Source organism: Montipora capricornis, chromosome 1 (genome assembly GCF_036669925.1).
Source record: "Montipora capricornis isolate CH-2021 chromosome 1, ASM3666992v2, whole genome shotgun sequence".
Taxonomy (NCBI): domain Eukaryota; kingdom Metazoa; phylum Cnidaria; class Anthozoa; order Scleractinia; family Acroporidae; genus Montipora; species Montipora capricornis.
In genome coordinates this window covers 9,580,861-9,595,860 of record NC_090883.1, presented here as the reverse complement: position 1 = coordinate 9,595,860, position 15,000 = coordinate 9,580,861, and the positions used below count along the sequence as shown (strand labels likewise).

General features: G+C 39.1%; 1 pseudogene; it reads left to right on the top strand.

The window, feature by feature from the left end:
- Positions 1–2,307: 2,307 nt before the first annotated feature.
- LOC138056951 (uncharacterized) lies at positions 2,308–7,768 on the top strand (annotated as a pseudogene).
- Positions 7,769–15,000: the final 7,232 nt, after the last annotated feature.

The window sequence follows — 15,000 nt, the reverse complement described above, 5'->3', positions numbered from 1 at the left end:
CTTGTGCCCTCAGATTTACAAGAAGCTTGTCGACCTCGTTAAGTTTAGCTTTCAATTCCACGGCTAATTTGTTAACATCACTCTGTTTTGAGCTATTTGAATCTGTAGCCACTGGTTTTACATTCTTGTTAGATTCTCTTTTTCGTGTTTTGGCTTGTTCTAGTTTTCTGAGCTTTGATGTAAGCCTTTCTACGCGCCTGTGGTGAAATTTCACCAGTGCTAAAAAGAGTTGACAGGCCTACACAACTCCCTTGTACGTGGTCTGGTTTCTGTTGCCTTTGTCATAATTTTGCTCTCTTGAGTACATATTTGAATGGACGCCTCTTTTAGGCGGTTCCTGTAGTATTCATTTAGCAATGGTTTTTGCCCTACGAGGCTTTACATTTGAATCTCTATACTGCTGTGTGATACGTTTTCTTCCAAGAAATTAGTTGGTCTCTCTTTTTAGTGTCTTGGTGTTGATTTTCTCAGCAGTAATGTGAATGTGACCTTATGGCGTCTCGCTTTTGCGCAAATTTAATTCTAAGCTCGACCGATATATTCATCAGCGGTAGAAGCAAGTGATCTTCTGTTCTTAAATGTTTGACCCGGCCCGGGTTCATTTTGTTTTTGAACGCCTCTTGCATTTTGCCCTGTATCAAAGGAAAGTCGTTAAAAGACACTTTAGTCAGAGCTAAACTTTGAAGGCACAGATTTTAGAATCGTTTGCGAATGGCAGGAGTCGCGCAGGCCCGTGAACACTTTTTCACCATAGAGACCAAGTTGTGAGTGAAACTCGTTTTCGTTAGAACATTTTGCTATTTACATGTTCCATTGACCTAAAACAAGATCAAAAGTCCCATTTGCCATTGCGAAACGTGGTTGAATAATACAGCAGTGTAAACTAGCCTAAGCGTGGTAATCAACGCAAATTTTCTGTCTTTTGAACATATAGCGAATCTTGTTTATTCTTGTTTGCTTTCTAGTTAACCCCAAATGAAATACCGGTCGCTTTAAATTCAGGAGATGAAGAGATAATTATGCTACCTCAGCGAGGTAATAATGCCAGTATCTCCTTTCCTCTTTTACTTAGTAACTGAAATGAAGAATATTATGACACTGATGTTTGTGCTTGCCTTTCAGCCAATACCGAATTCTACTTGAAGCATGGTAATAATCTTTCCTTTTTGTGCTTAGTAACAGTATTTTAGAATAAATTATTGTTATAGTGACGTCTGTGCTTGCATTTTAGTTAACTCTCTCAAGCTCCCGAGATGATACACTGGAAGGGTGAAGTCAGTCCCAGAGCGAGGTAATAATCTTACCTTTTGTATTTATAACAGTATTTTAGAATATTGTTAATAGTCACACCTGTGCTTGCATTTCAGATAACTCCCTCAAGCTCGCCAAATGATAAACCGGAAGAGTCAAGTCAGTCCCAGAGCAAGGTACCTTCTGATCGTTTTCCTCTCGCAAGTGGTATCTTGAATCCTACAAATATAACACTAATAACTAACCGATAATAATGAAAAACTCTGTTTGGAATCGTAGGTGGTGACTCAATTTCGGAAATTTGTACATAACTTATGTGGCCTCCATCGGGGATGCACACAAAATTGCTAGTTCCCCTAGGTCCTGCTTGTCCACGATCAAGGCAGTTATTGCCAGTTCTCGCTTCCTTGTTTCTCTGCTCTGTTAATCCTGTGGGACAAAATGTTAGACTACTCTTATTGAACTCATTGATGCATTTGCTCTTTATACTTTGAAACTAGGAGGATTTGAAAAACACCTGTAGTAACTGTGATCTCAGAAAGCAAAAGAAAAAATTGCAAAGGCAACTGAACGCAATGGAGTCCAAACTGGAAGGTTTACGCCAAAAAATATCTGCAAATCAGAATGAGTGGGTAAAAACATTTGAGAGTATCAGTTGCTCACCTCCAGCAATGACCTCATCAGGTAAAATATAGAAAATTGTGGCATTTATTCGTCATGCTTGACTGCATGATTTTTATTGCAAAAATTATGTAACTAAACAAAAGAAAACAATGGAAACTGTGTCTAACGGTCTCGTCACTATTTCACTGCTCGATGATCTCTTTTACTGTTCTGACAAAACCAAACTACCTCACAATGGACCAAAACGAAACATGACATTTGTTAGAGGCAGTATACTGCAACTGTAATGCAACAATTCAATTGATGATTAGTTAGAACGCTTCATGTGCATATGCTGGACAGCAATGTATACTACCCAAATAACGACAGTTAAGACAATGATGCCAGGACAAACGGAAATTATTTTTGAGAACACATAACAAGCCAAATAAAATGTTCCTATCTACAGAAACCCAGCGAAACGCTGAAGGCTTCACACAGAAAGACGAACCAGACGTAACCACGATGGACGACGTTGATATGGAAGAGTCAGATGAGGAACGGAACAAGGAAGGCAATGAAGTAAGCGATGAGGACTCGCCCTGGACTCCAGAGGAAGTGGATCAGGCATACACCAAGGAAGGAGATAAACTATTTAGGGTAAATGAATTATTTACAGAGATAATGTAATTACCTGTACTATAAATGTCTAGCAACTGCTTAATCAAATGAAAAGTAACAGAAATATTCCTTATTTTTGTAGGTTGAGTTGCGATGGGAAAAATGTTAGAGAAGAACCAAAGGCAATCGTATTCCTGTCCAAAATTCTTCTCCTTTTCCAGTACTGCAATCTTTGTTTTGCAACAAATCCTACCTTAAGTGTGCTTCAGACAGGGACCATGTTGACTATCGAGTCAAGCTGTAGCAGTTGTAAAGGCCTGTTCAAATGGGACAGTCAGCCTCACATGCTTGGAAAGTTCTCTGCTGGAAATCTGCTCTTGAGTTTCGCCATCCTGTGTGCAGGAGTGTCAATCAACAAAGTTTTCCTGGTTTTCAGGCATTTGGGTCTGCTTGTATACCGTCCACCAGCATATTACTACCATCAGAGGCACCTCCTTTTCCCCCAAGTATTGGCGGACATACCAAGCGAAGATTTTGCAGTCATTAAAAGGAAAAGAGGTGATGCTAGTAGGTGATGACAGACACGACAGCAGGGGCCACTCGGCAAAATATGGGACATATTCAAGTTTTCGGCTGCACTGTGGGTCTGATAATCCACATTGTTCTATTACAGGTAATTGGAACTCAACATGCACTAAAAAAAAACCTGTACTCCTGTAAGGGCTCTTAGTGGGAGGGGCAGGGCCTAACGGTGATTGTTCTGAGCAGAAGGGGAGACCAGCAGAAGTGTACGTGTATTGTGTTGTTGGGCATCATGATACTTAATCTCGCAGCATACAATGATAGCTGGGTTTTTTTTTCTGCATTTGACTTTTATAAAGAAGGCGAGTGCAATATTTACAGCGCCTTCATGCTTCGAGAACGGGGACAGGTTCATGAATTTACAACATTTATTTATGGCTATTGCCTCACAAAGCGTCAACAGTACATGTATATGTTGCAGGTCATTTTGTTCCCTAGGTTAATTTGCAACCAGACTAGGTCATTTTGTTTCAACCTAGGTCATTTTATTTTAAGCTAAGTTGAAATTGATAGTAGGAAATTATCAGCAAAAACCCATCAATTATTAGTAAGTACATGTAATATATTGGTTAGTAAATTGGTCATAGAGGAAAGGGGATGAACTTAGTGCAGCTTAGATGAGTATTTTATAAAACCCCAACGGTTTTTAAGTCTAGGCACTGATTTTACATGGTTAGCATTAAGATTGAGGTTAGGCATACAATGCATGATAACCGATTGTACTTTTCTTTCTCAGAGCTTTTTAGGACATTTTTCATTGATGAATCTCCTTAGGATGGCAGAGGGCAACAATATTGAATTATTGTCCAAGGAATAGAAGAGATGAAACACATACATGATGTACTGTTGATTTTTAATTTGCTTAGTTATTTCCTCTATCTTTTGCTTACTTTGAATTCTTATTAATCAAAGGCAAGAAAAAACAAAACTTTGAAAAGTCAGGAAAAAGGGTTTAATAATCTATTGATTAGAAGCCATTTTGTAGGCTCTTGTAAGTGTTATAGAGAGATTCCAAAAACCACTTCATACAGCATTTTGCCAATTGTTCTGTGAATGGTTATGTGTTTTTTTACAAGCGGTTTCTCCAAGATGATGACACCAGTGGTTCAGAGACGAGTTTTTTTCTTTGGTTAAACTGTAAAGGTTATCTTTTGTTGTTCTATTTGCCTGTGCCACCATCTTTTTTTCACTGTGGGAACGCTGTGTTTGCGGCGAAAATCGGTTTGTTATATCATGACTAGAAATGATCCCTTGTTCCTCCTGGACCAGGTGTATTTTGCATAGCGACGTAACAAAACTTAATTCGCACAATATTTGACTATTTGTTCTTCAGAATCAGGAGTCCACCTCTTTCAAACAATTTTTTGCTTTAGTTGCACTGGAGAGTGTTTTTCATTGTACTTCAGATAAATTTAGCCTATGGACCCTTTAACTTCTTTACAAAGTTCTATGTTCGGCCTTTTAACTGTGTATGATCTGAAATTTTTCTAAGTCTCACTTTATGTTATTTACGCACGTGCGAAATGGTAGTTGTTGTGAAGGCTTGGAAATAGCTTAAACTCATTGGTAGAACGTCTAGACGCTTTCAGTTGCTGATTCGATGGCTTAGCGGTTAATACAGAGGAGACGTAATCTCGGACGTCCAATGGTGCGAGGGTTCGAATCCTTGGAGCGGCATGGAATGTTGTCGAAGCTCAAGGTAAATGGCACAGTCCGTTGGTAGTAAGCAAGGACCGTAGAGGGGAAGGAGAGGGAGAGACGGTAAGTGAACGAAAAACGGAAAGGTGCATTCTTTTTTATTCCCCCTAAAAATCCAGGCCCCATTTTTTTTAATTACATCCCCAAAAAAAAGGGAAACCCTTTTTTAGACAGTTCATAATAACCTAGGTTGAAACAAAATGACCTAGGTTGAAACAAAATAACCTAATTCAAAATATTTTGACCTAGCTTGATATCATTTTGACCTAAAGTACATTTCAAACTACAACATATATACTATCAGAAGCATATCTGATACTATTCAATTGCATATAATACCACAATTTAACTAAAGCAAACACCATATTGTCAGCCTCTGTACCATTGGCAACACTTGTTTTATTGTAGAAACTGTAGATGCTTTCTGCAGTACAACTAATTTACTCGGAATAGATTAACTTAAGGTAAAATAACTATTTTGCCCAAAAAAGGTGCAAAAAGTTATTGTTCTACACCAGGCAAATGAGGCCGGTAGCAGCTCGAAAATGGAATTCCTAACCGCCACACATTGATTACTAAGTGGATGAGAGGAGTGTCCTAGGAAATGCAAAGAGTTAGGAAAGCCAGTTATTGATCACTTCTTCGATTTGTGGCACATCAGCAAAAGTAATCGAATAATATATTCTTTACTTTAGTATGTAGATAACTTGAGTTCCATTTTCACATTTGGTATGGGTACGTTATTTCTATGATTGGCAACTATAGTTATAAGGCTCTTAGCTTGGTGTTTTTAAACATTGAAGGTGCACCTAAGGGGAATTGAAAAGAGTGAAAACAATTTTGAGACACTTGTGTCATAATGTGACTTTTAGCTACAGGTGTATTGTCTGAAGTTATAAACTGTAAGGTCTACGGTTTCCCTAAATTGCATACTGTCACATGCTTTCACACATCTCTGGAACTAAAACAGGTATTTGAAAATGAAAAAAACGTCTGTTTGGTACTCCTAAATTGCAAAGGGTCAACATTTTATCATAGCAGGAAAGACATGACATAACACCTCACCTACAGTAAATATTGAATGCTGAACATCTTGCACTTTGTGTTGCAGAGATCCAAACGATCCTCTCTAAATTAAGCAAAGAGAAAGGCTGTGAAGTAATTGGGAGATGGCGGAAAGCCTACTATTGGGCGGTGACCTCTACTCAACCAAAGTTAGGTGAAGCCATACTTGCCAAATTCAAGGCTTTTCTCTCCCATATAATCAACAAACACAAGGATCTCCCCAGCCAGTTGTTTAGCAAATGTGCACATGGCCCAATAACCAGCCCACGTGTATGGTTGACCAATGGTACGCATATATATACATAAAAGCATTGCTCTTGTTTCCCCAACTGCGTGCTAGCAGGAGAATGAGCAGCAATACCTTACATATACATAAATACATACAGTCAACATACTGTTCCCAAGTTTTCAGGTGCTCCGTGCAACATTATAAAAGCTTATCAACATCAACTAAAGGTGGGAGGCCCTCTTTGATACAATGCTTGCAAACTGGCAAACAAATTTCTATTGTAGAGAGAACCTTCACTAGAGGGGCTTTCATTGAACTGTCACATTGTTGCAGGCCCTAATTCCATTGTTTTCTCTTTGTTTAGTTTTACTATTGTACTTCTTACTAATAGTAATAATATTGTTACATGTAAATGTTATTTCACAGTGAGTGAAAATGGCTCCGACCAAGGTGGCAACATACATACAACAAACAAAAACATATCAATCAAAATTAATCTAATACTTTCTACTAGTGTGCGTCCAGTTGCCAAAGTTGGCCTGCATGTATCATTGAGTATCGGCTTTATTTAAACGGTGGCACATCTTACACCAACAGGTTCCCTTGCATATGAAAAGCTTTGTGAAGCACTAAGCAATGTAAAAAGGAAATGAGCAGTCATCCCCAAATGCACAGACAAGTGCTCTTGAAGGCTACCACTCTGTGGTCAATCAATTAGCTATGAAAATGCTGGCATACTCTTATCTGGGAATGCTTTGTAGGTAAGATTTTTCAGGGGATTCTGTCTCTGCAACATTTTGGAAGCTTCATGTAAACTCATCAGTATGTGTGTATTTACATGTATAAGTGCTTACCTTTAAAATTATCATGTGGGAAACGACTTGGTCCAACCTGAAATGGGAGAGTGAAAGTTTGAGGTGAACCACATCAATCACATTTTTAAAACACTTAGATAACATCAATCTAGTTACTGTAAACTCTTTGGCCCATTACTAAACATCCTATTATGAGTTGCATTACATTTATCCAGTTTGTCCTCCTTAGAAGTAATATTATTTTTTTAACCACAACACCATAAGTGCTCAGCAGCTTGATTTTAAGAGGCAATATGGTCCAACATACACTTATGGCTAATCTGTTGGACACATCATTTCTTGATTTGTGACTGTTGCGATGCAGTTCAAATGTGCCTTACTTAGAAAACGTAACTAATATACTACAACATGTATATAATGTGACCCTTTTATTATCCAGGACGATCCTTGCTGCTATCCACTTTAACTTCAATCTAAAGAGGGAGAGCAAAGCTGATGCCCATGGGAAACCTAAGCTCAAGGTCACATATCCAAAATTCAAAGATGGTGAGGCAACAGTGAGAGAAATGAAAGTGGAACCAAACTATGGTAATCTTAAAGTAGCATATATGAGGCGACAAATATTTCAAGTCAAAATAGTACTTTTTTATTAAATATTGTTAAGTACAGGTTTCTTGCATTCTGTTTTTTTATTTCAGATTATGTTGCTGATATCTTTGAAACTCTGATGACCACACCAAGACAAGACTTAAAAGCAGTGAAGGATGAAATCAATAATCAAATCCCTGAAGCTCTTCACAGCATGTTGGCAGACAAGGAAAATAAAGAGGAAGCTAAAACAAAATATCGATCAAGATTACAAAAACAAACAGTCATATGTCCCCCAACATGTTCAGGTTTGTGACATAGCAACTAACCAAAGGTTACAAGATGGCATCGTGTACATATAACCTAATATCAATATCCACTGCAGGGCTTTCATCACTGAAAACTGCATGTACTATGTAGTTGTCATTCTACCAGTTAAGTTTAATATAAGTTGTCAGTTTTAACATACCCAGCATATTACAGTGCAGACCAGAAATAAGGGTCCTACGCAGACGCAAAACGCACGCAGGTTTTTTGCGCACACGCGTTTTTAAATGCGCGTTTCCAAACGCGCATTTGATGTGCGTTTTTTCTTTTGTTATTCAAACTCGTATTTAGCTGTGATTTTCATTGTTCCACGAAACAATAGACAGACGATAAAATGAATATTTAATTCCTGTGATCAACTCCACGTACTCAACAGAACATTTGAATTGAAGAGCATTGTCAACTGGTCATTGTGAGTTTCAAAATGAGCCAACAAAGTTTGAATTTCTTTTCGCATTCACTGAATGAAACACAGTGGAACTTTTGTCATCCCATAGCTGACCCCTGATCGTTATTTTGACCTTTTCATTGCCGAAACTGGAGTTTGGATTGTTGACATACCAAGATGCCCGTCAACGGAGAAAATAATTATGCAGACGTACATGTAGTTTCTGACCTTTCCGAAAATTCTTCGCAATAAAAGTTTGTAAGGTCAAAGTGCTTTCCCAAATATTTGTCGCGCGTAATTATTTCGGGTACAAAAAAGGAAAGCAGCGCTACTGAACATCTCAAGTTTTTCGCAAACTTCAAATACTGTGAATGGCGCGACAGAGGTCGTCATGGGGCTCTTATTAGCGAAAGTAAACATACGGTTCCAGGCTCTTAAACAAAAGACGATGGTAAAAGCAGACCAAAGGGCAGTGTAGTGGCACACAAACAGCATACATGAATACCCCCTGGTATTTATGACAGTAATAGGGGTTGTGCATGGTCTATGTCTTTTTTCGGAGCAGTTCCAAATTCCTTCCCAGTCTTAATTTTGTAAACATCCAGGTTGGGGTCTTCTTTTAATCTGTGCTATCAGATACCTGACAGACTTGAAAACGCTAACATTTTTCCTAGTCAAGATGTAAAGTCTGCTGTTGGCAAAGGGTAATCGCTTTAGCCAAAATCAAACTTAACATTAATTTGGCAATGAGATATGACAGTGACATAGTCCTGAATATATTTATTCCCCCACTGGTGACCAATCGTAGAATTCTGATCTCCAGTATGAACTTTTTGGCAGCACTAGAAGCTAGGAAGGGGTAATTTCAGACCCTGCTGTTGCCCCTCTTAAACTCAAAGTTTTGGGGTTTCCCACTGTCTCAGATTTTACCAGCTAACATCCCCAACTCCTTAGGATGAAAAGTTAGTGATTCTATCATGGGATACTGGGGGCAAAATTGGAAATGAGAAAGAAATAGCACACTTGCTTGTAAATCATGCACACCAATATCAGATCTGGCATGAGCGTATTATCCTGAGACTAAGGAATGAACACTTACAGAATTTGTGGGTGACTCCCCAGGGATTGGTTATCCCAGATCGCCTTCTTTTTCCTAACAAATCATAGCAATGTGTCAGATTTCAGTCTTTCCTAGGTATCATCGGATAACTAGCCAAACTCATTGTTGCCAGGATGTTAATAAGGACTGGCCACAAGGGAAGCAGTGAGTTTTGTTTCCCCATGACCCTCAATGTTCCCTGAGGCGAAGCCGAGGAGAACATTGAGGTCAAGGGGAAACAAAATTCACTGTCTCCTGACGGGCCAGTCATTAAGTGTTTTGTTGTACCTCCCGACTCAAAAATAAAAAAAAACTCTGAAAAAATGATTTCTGTGACACCAATGCATACACTGGCTGCTCGCGCAAAATTGAGCAGCTAACAAAATATGGACAATACTAAAGTTCCTTTGGCTTGTTCTAATGTTTGGCTTGTTCTAATACATTCTAAGTTTGACTTGATCAGGAACAGCGTATTTCCTTGTAAATTACACAAATACTTTCCTACCTGGCGACCGCGATTGAGGAGCAAGTTGACGAACGTGAGCGACCAATTTTTGGCGCCAAAACAAAAGCCTGTAGACACAAAATGTTGATATTTTCCCTTAATCTGCATGATATGTTCTTGCAACTATAAATCCCTTTTCTTGAATAATGAATGCCATCTCCAATGAGAAACGATGTCCTACTTTAATGGCTTTTTAACATCAGGCTGACTGGTACACAAATTTCCTGCAGTTTCAAGGTGCACATCCTGATCACGTGTAAGTCCAAAGTTCAAGTTGTTTCCCTAGGGAGTTGGTGAGTCTTAACCCACGGCATGTGACGCATTCTCCTCCCATCGGAAATCGTATAACAATGCTGTTTACTTTCCTGGTATAAACTATGTCTCCAATCAATCGTTCTCCTCGTAGCCATGATAGTCTTCATCATCTTGGATTGGAAACTCTTTCCGTATGGCATCATAAACACAACAAGAGAGGGGAATCCTGTTAGAGGACCCTACATTCAGACAAACTGCCTGTAGGAAACTGATCTTAGAAATCTGTAAGTGACAAAAAAAAGACAACTGATAAGCAAACCAACTGTACTGTTAGATGAACTCAATATTTTAGAGCACGACAGCGGCTCAGTAAAACAATCACTAAACAAATGTAATCAAAAAGTGCGCTCCACATGACCTGTGCTCAATAATTTGGGTGGGCGAAAACCAAATATTTATTGTAAATCAATGTACTCACTGCAAATGAAGCCATTTTATACCACAAAACAAATTTAGTTGAAACATAAACAAATAAAAGGTTACTTGTTCTCTGTGGTGTTGCGTTCAGCAAACAATGTGGTATAGGCTTTCTTCTGTTTCGTTTTAAGCCCTATTGCTGCAGTAGCCAAAACCCGACGATTCAGACAGACACTTTCAAACCCTGGATGCGAAGTAACACACTCTTCATCTTTTTCAACTTGTCCCATCCTCTCCCGACATCTATCTATGTATCTCCATGCAGCATCTGCATTCTTCATGACCTCCAGCAAACATTTCCCACACTTGCACCTATAAACATATGACAGGGTAGATTCACAATAACATTACAGTTGACACCAAAAATATATACATAAACTTGAAATACCTAAAAATACCATTTCGATCTTTTTTATCTTTGGCACAGAAATTTTAATCGTGTAAACATTTCTAAAAACAACTTGTTAATTAGGGGAGACACAGATCGAATCATGATCAAAATTAGCTCTTTTTACAAAAGTAGACGGATCGGTAAGAGCAGAAAGAATCGAAAACAAAGAAAAAATAAAATACCAGTCTGGTAGATCTGTCTCGCCAGCAAATCGACTGAGAAGCATGTCCTCTTCTTCTTCCTCTACAGCTATTTGTTCACCGTACTGCGTAGCTTCCTCTTCAGTGGCAATTGGCTCGGCACTGTCATCGTATGATTGGAAATCACTTGCTGAGCAGAAGCTAGCCTCTGAAGACACAGAGCAACCCTCACTACTGCTTTCAGACAAACTTTCCCCAAATTGAACTTCCGAATCGACAGACATTTCGCAAGTACTATAGCCAAAAACCGACTGAAATCAAGCGTTCAACAATCGGGTTAGGAATATGACGTCACAAGTAGAGAGGCCGCTGCGAATTAAGCGGGCTCATCTGGAACTAATTTCGAGTAATGGCAGACGAAAATTTTCACTTTTCGAGCAGCAAATTTTATTGAAGGAAAACTTTATTTTTTTCTTTATGGGTGAAAGGACATCGTACATGACGGTAAGTTATTCTGCATAAAAAAAAGAGGAAAAGAAATGTGAAATTTCGTCACAGTGGCACTTTAAGGACTATGGGGTGTAGGCTATCGGGACCAGCAGCCTTGTATGGCTTAAAGGGGCGAGGTCATGCAATTTCAGCAATTTCAGCACTGATCGAATGGTCATAGAATTAACTAAAATATCAAAATAACTGTTCAAAACTATAGAACTCTAACAAAACACAGGGAAGCCAAGAAGGGACATTTAATTTGGGTAAATTTGAAAAATGTCGGCCCACCTTCTTTCATATTTATACCCGTTTACATCAAAATGTCATTTCCAAAGCTTAAAAATCATTCTTAGTTGTTAAGTGGCCGTTATTTTGCAAATGAAAGACTCTTCCTCTGCCAATTTGACGTTTAGAGCTCATAATTAACAAAATTAAACAAAATTACCTAAAATAGCGTGACCTAGCCCCTTTAAGGCTAGCAAGTAATTTGAAGACCCCAGTCTCAGTGATTTGGATGTTAGGCATATTGGAGAACTTTCGCTTTAAAAGCGGGATTGATACAGTGTCCTCAGATGAGAAGTTATCACAAAATTGCTGGTTTAGAGTTGAAGCCTTCTCAGGGTCAGATTTAGGGAGATGGCTATTCTGTGATTGATAAGGTGTCGCGTTCCCGGTGAAGCAGACACGTGGTGTTGTTCACCGGAGTTCGCCAGGTTAACCAAAGTGGTAAACAGTTTTAAATGATTTTAATATTTCTACTGATTTGGGCTGAGCCGCTGGTACATCACTCACGGTAAAAACTACAAATGACGACAATACGATTGTATGTATCACAATGGGGCATGAAATTACAATTCTAAAAGCGAGAAATAAAAAAGGAAAACTACTTACATCTGATCTGTGTTCCAGATTGAAATACTAACCCTAAGTTCTAAATCAACGACGTCACAAAGAGACCTAAAGCGGCTAGCCATAAAACGGAAGTTAATAATCAAACAAATTAACTACAACAATAACGAACGGAAAAAAGTGTCAATCTGTGTACAACACAGACTGGCTGTCCTTACGTTGAGAAGTGATGAATTTCCAAAACGACTTGGGATTTGATTTGACATCCCCGGTGACGCTATTAATATAGTTGTTACGTGCAACACGGAGACACGAGTTCAATTTCCTTGTCACCATGCGCCATTTGTGGCAAAGCCTTGCACTGCCTGTACTTTTGAATTTTGCTTGAAGGCAGTGTTTCCGGTGAATTAGGCGACGTAAATATGGCGATAACCAAGGCAACTTATCACAGCCGCTGACATACTATGACAGAATGTTCCTCTCGATCGAATTCAGCAAACAATTCTTTAATGTCGACCAGTCCTCCTCAACAGAACTATCATTACAGCTAGATTGAAAAAACTCATCTTTGTGTTGAGTCATGTCAGTGCGGATTTTGTCAAAAACCGTTTTGGCGTACAGGTAAACCTTACGGCGTGGTTTGCGTTGAGCTGGAGTAGCACAGGTGAGTGAACAGCCAATTGCATCGTCATCGCTGAACTTAGCTGGTGATCTAATATTTGATGCATGTCCCGGGCGATTGGTCATCAAGAGATCCAAGGTCTTTGCTTCACTTGTGGGAAAGGTGATCAGTTGTTCCATGTAGAAATCACGCAGTATGTCGACTAGAACTAGGCATTCAGAATCACAGAGCTCCCGGCCATTCCTGTTGGTAACCGTTTCCCAGTCCACGTAACGGAAATTGAAGTCACCCATCACATGAATAGCCAGTGGGTTGTCAGTTGGATGAAGTTTACAAACGTCAGTGAGCTGTTCACGTAGCGCTGATAGCTCAGAATAATGCTGGTCTGGAGGCCTATAGTAACTACAACGGTAATGTTGTTGACCATTCAGTCGTATCTTGGCCCATAAACTTTCAGAGCTCTCAGTATTAATGCTGTTACATTGAAGTGGGTCAAGATATGATTTAATAGCTAGAATAACACATCCACCGCCAATCACCCTGTCCTTTCGGAATACAGCACAGCCCAATTCCGGTGGAAACAATTCAGTGTCTAGAACACACTCGTCGATTTTTGTTTCCTTCAAGGCGACAATATCAGGGTTCTCGACTTCTAGATACGATTGGAGTTCTAACTTTTTCCCCCCACTGCCGTTTATGTTAGCACAGAAAAATGTGATGTTGTTCCTTTCATTCTTATCTGATGTATGGTTTCGTAGGATAACAAGAGATGATGTCATCTGTGGACAAAAAGGGGAAGACAGAAAGGTTTCCGTGACGTTCTCCAAGGCTGAGAAGTCATTTGCAGAGGTGAAGTTGATCAGCGATGAAAACCATGTAGTGGCAAAGTTTGGAAACAAATACGAAACGCAAATCCATGTAAGGCCAGAGTTGTTTTGAAAGGCCTTATATGATTTTGTAGATTGGTGTATCTGTGTTTGTGATACCAGAGAAAGCAGTTCTCACATTCTATTGCAGCTTGATTTTCTTTGACGGGTTTACTGCAAGACCCGCAAGGGAATTTACACAGGCCATGATTGACACAATGGCCCGTATCACCAGCCATGAGAAGTAATAACAATAGAAGGCTTGCGTTGGACCGTGACAAGATTGTTAAATGGCCCGTAACATGGTTTGACAAAGAAGCAAATATGCAAATACATGGATTACCAGACTAAAAACTTCCCTGGCCAGAAATGGCGATAACAAGAATCCAACATGATTTGGGGGACTTGAGAGGAGTTTGTCCGGATAGTCTAATGCTGTTTTGCAGACCACCAGTGATGACAAAAGAAGAACCAGGGCCGGAATAAGACCCATGTCAAAGCTCATTAATGCATGCACGTTAACAAAGAACTAGAATTGATGAGTACGGCTTTCCAATTTTGTGGAGTTTAGACTGCCATATAGGAGTAGAATACCGCATCAAGTTGTGAAGAATATACTTACAAAAGTATTTTGGAGAGAGAAGCGGTTTACTCGAGTTGAGAAATGGCAAAAATATGTAATTTTTAACAGAGCAGAAGTTGATGTATCCATTCTGCTTCATGCGCGTTGACCATTTACCGTAATCCTGGCTTAGTTCCTTGCAAACTGTTTAAATCTGCTGTGGCGAAGACAAGAAGACAACATCTGTACTCCATTTCTCTCAATGCTCAAAAATCTAAATTCCGTAATTGTGTGTTCCAGTCCTAAGTTCTAATCTTACAATTTGGTAGTGTCAGATTAACGTGGAACCAAACGTTCCACAATAACTTGAAATGTAAGAAAAAAACTTAAATCCAGCCAGTCCGGGTTCAAATCGCCAAAACTCTCTCTATCATTGATTTAAAACTCAACAAAAGCTACAAGTAGTAAATAGTTATCAGAAACTACAAAAGTTTTTTTTTTTCTAGTTTTCGAGTTTCAGTTGTTTTGATATTTTTACAGCGGCATAAATAAATGGTATATTTCCCAAGAATGAT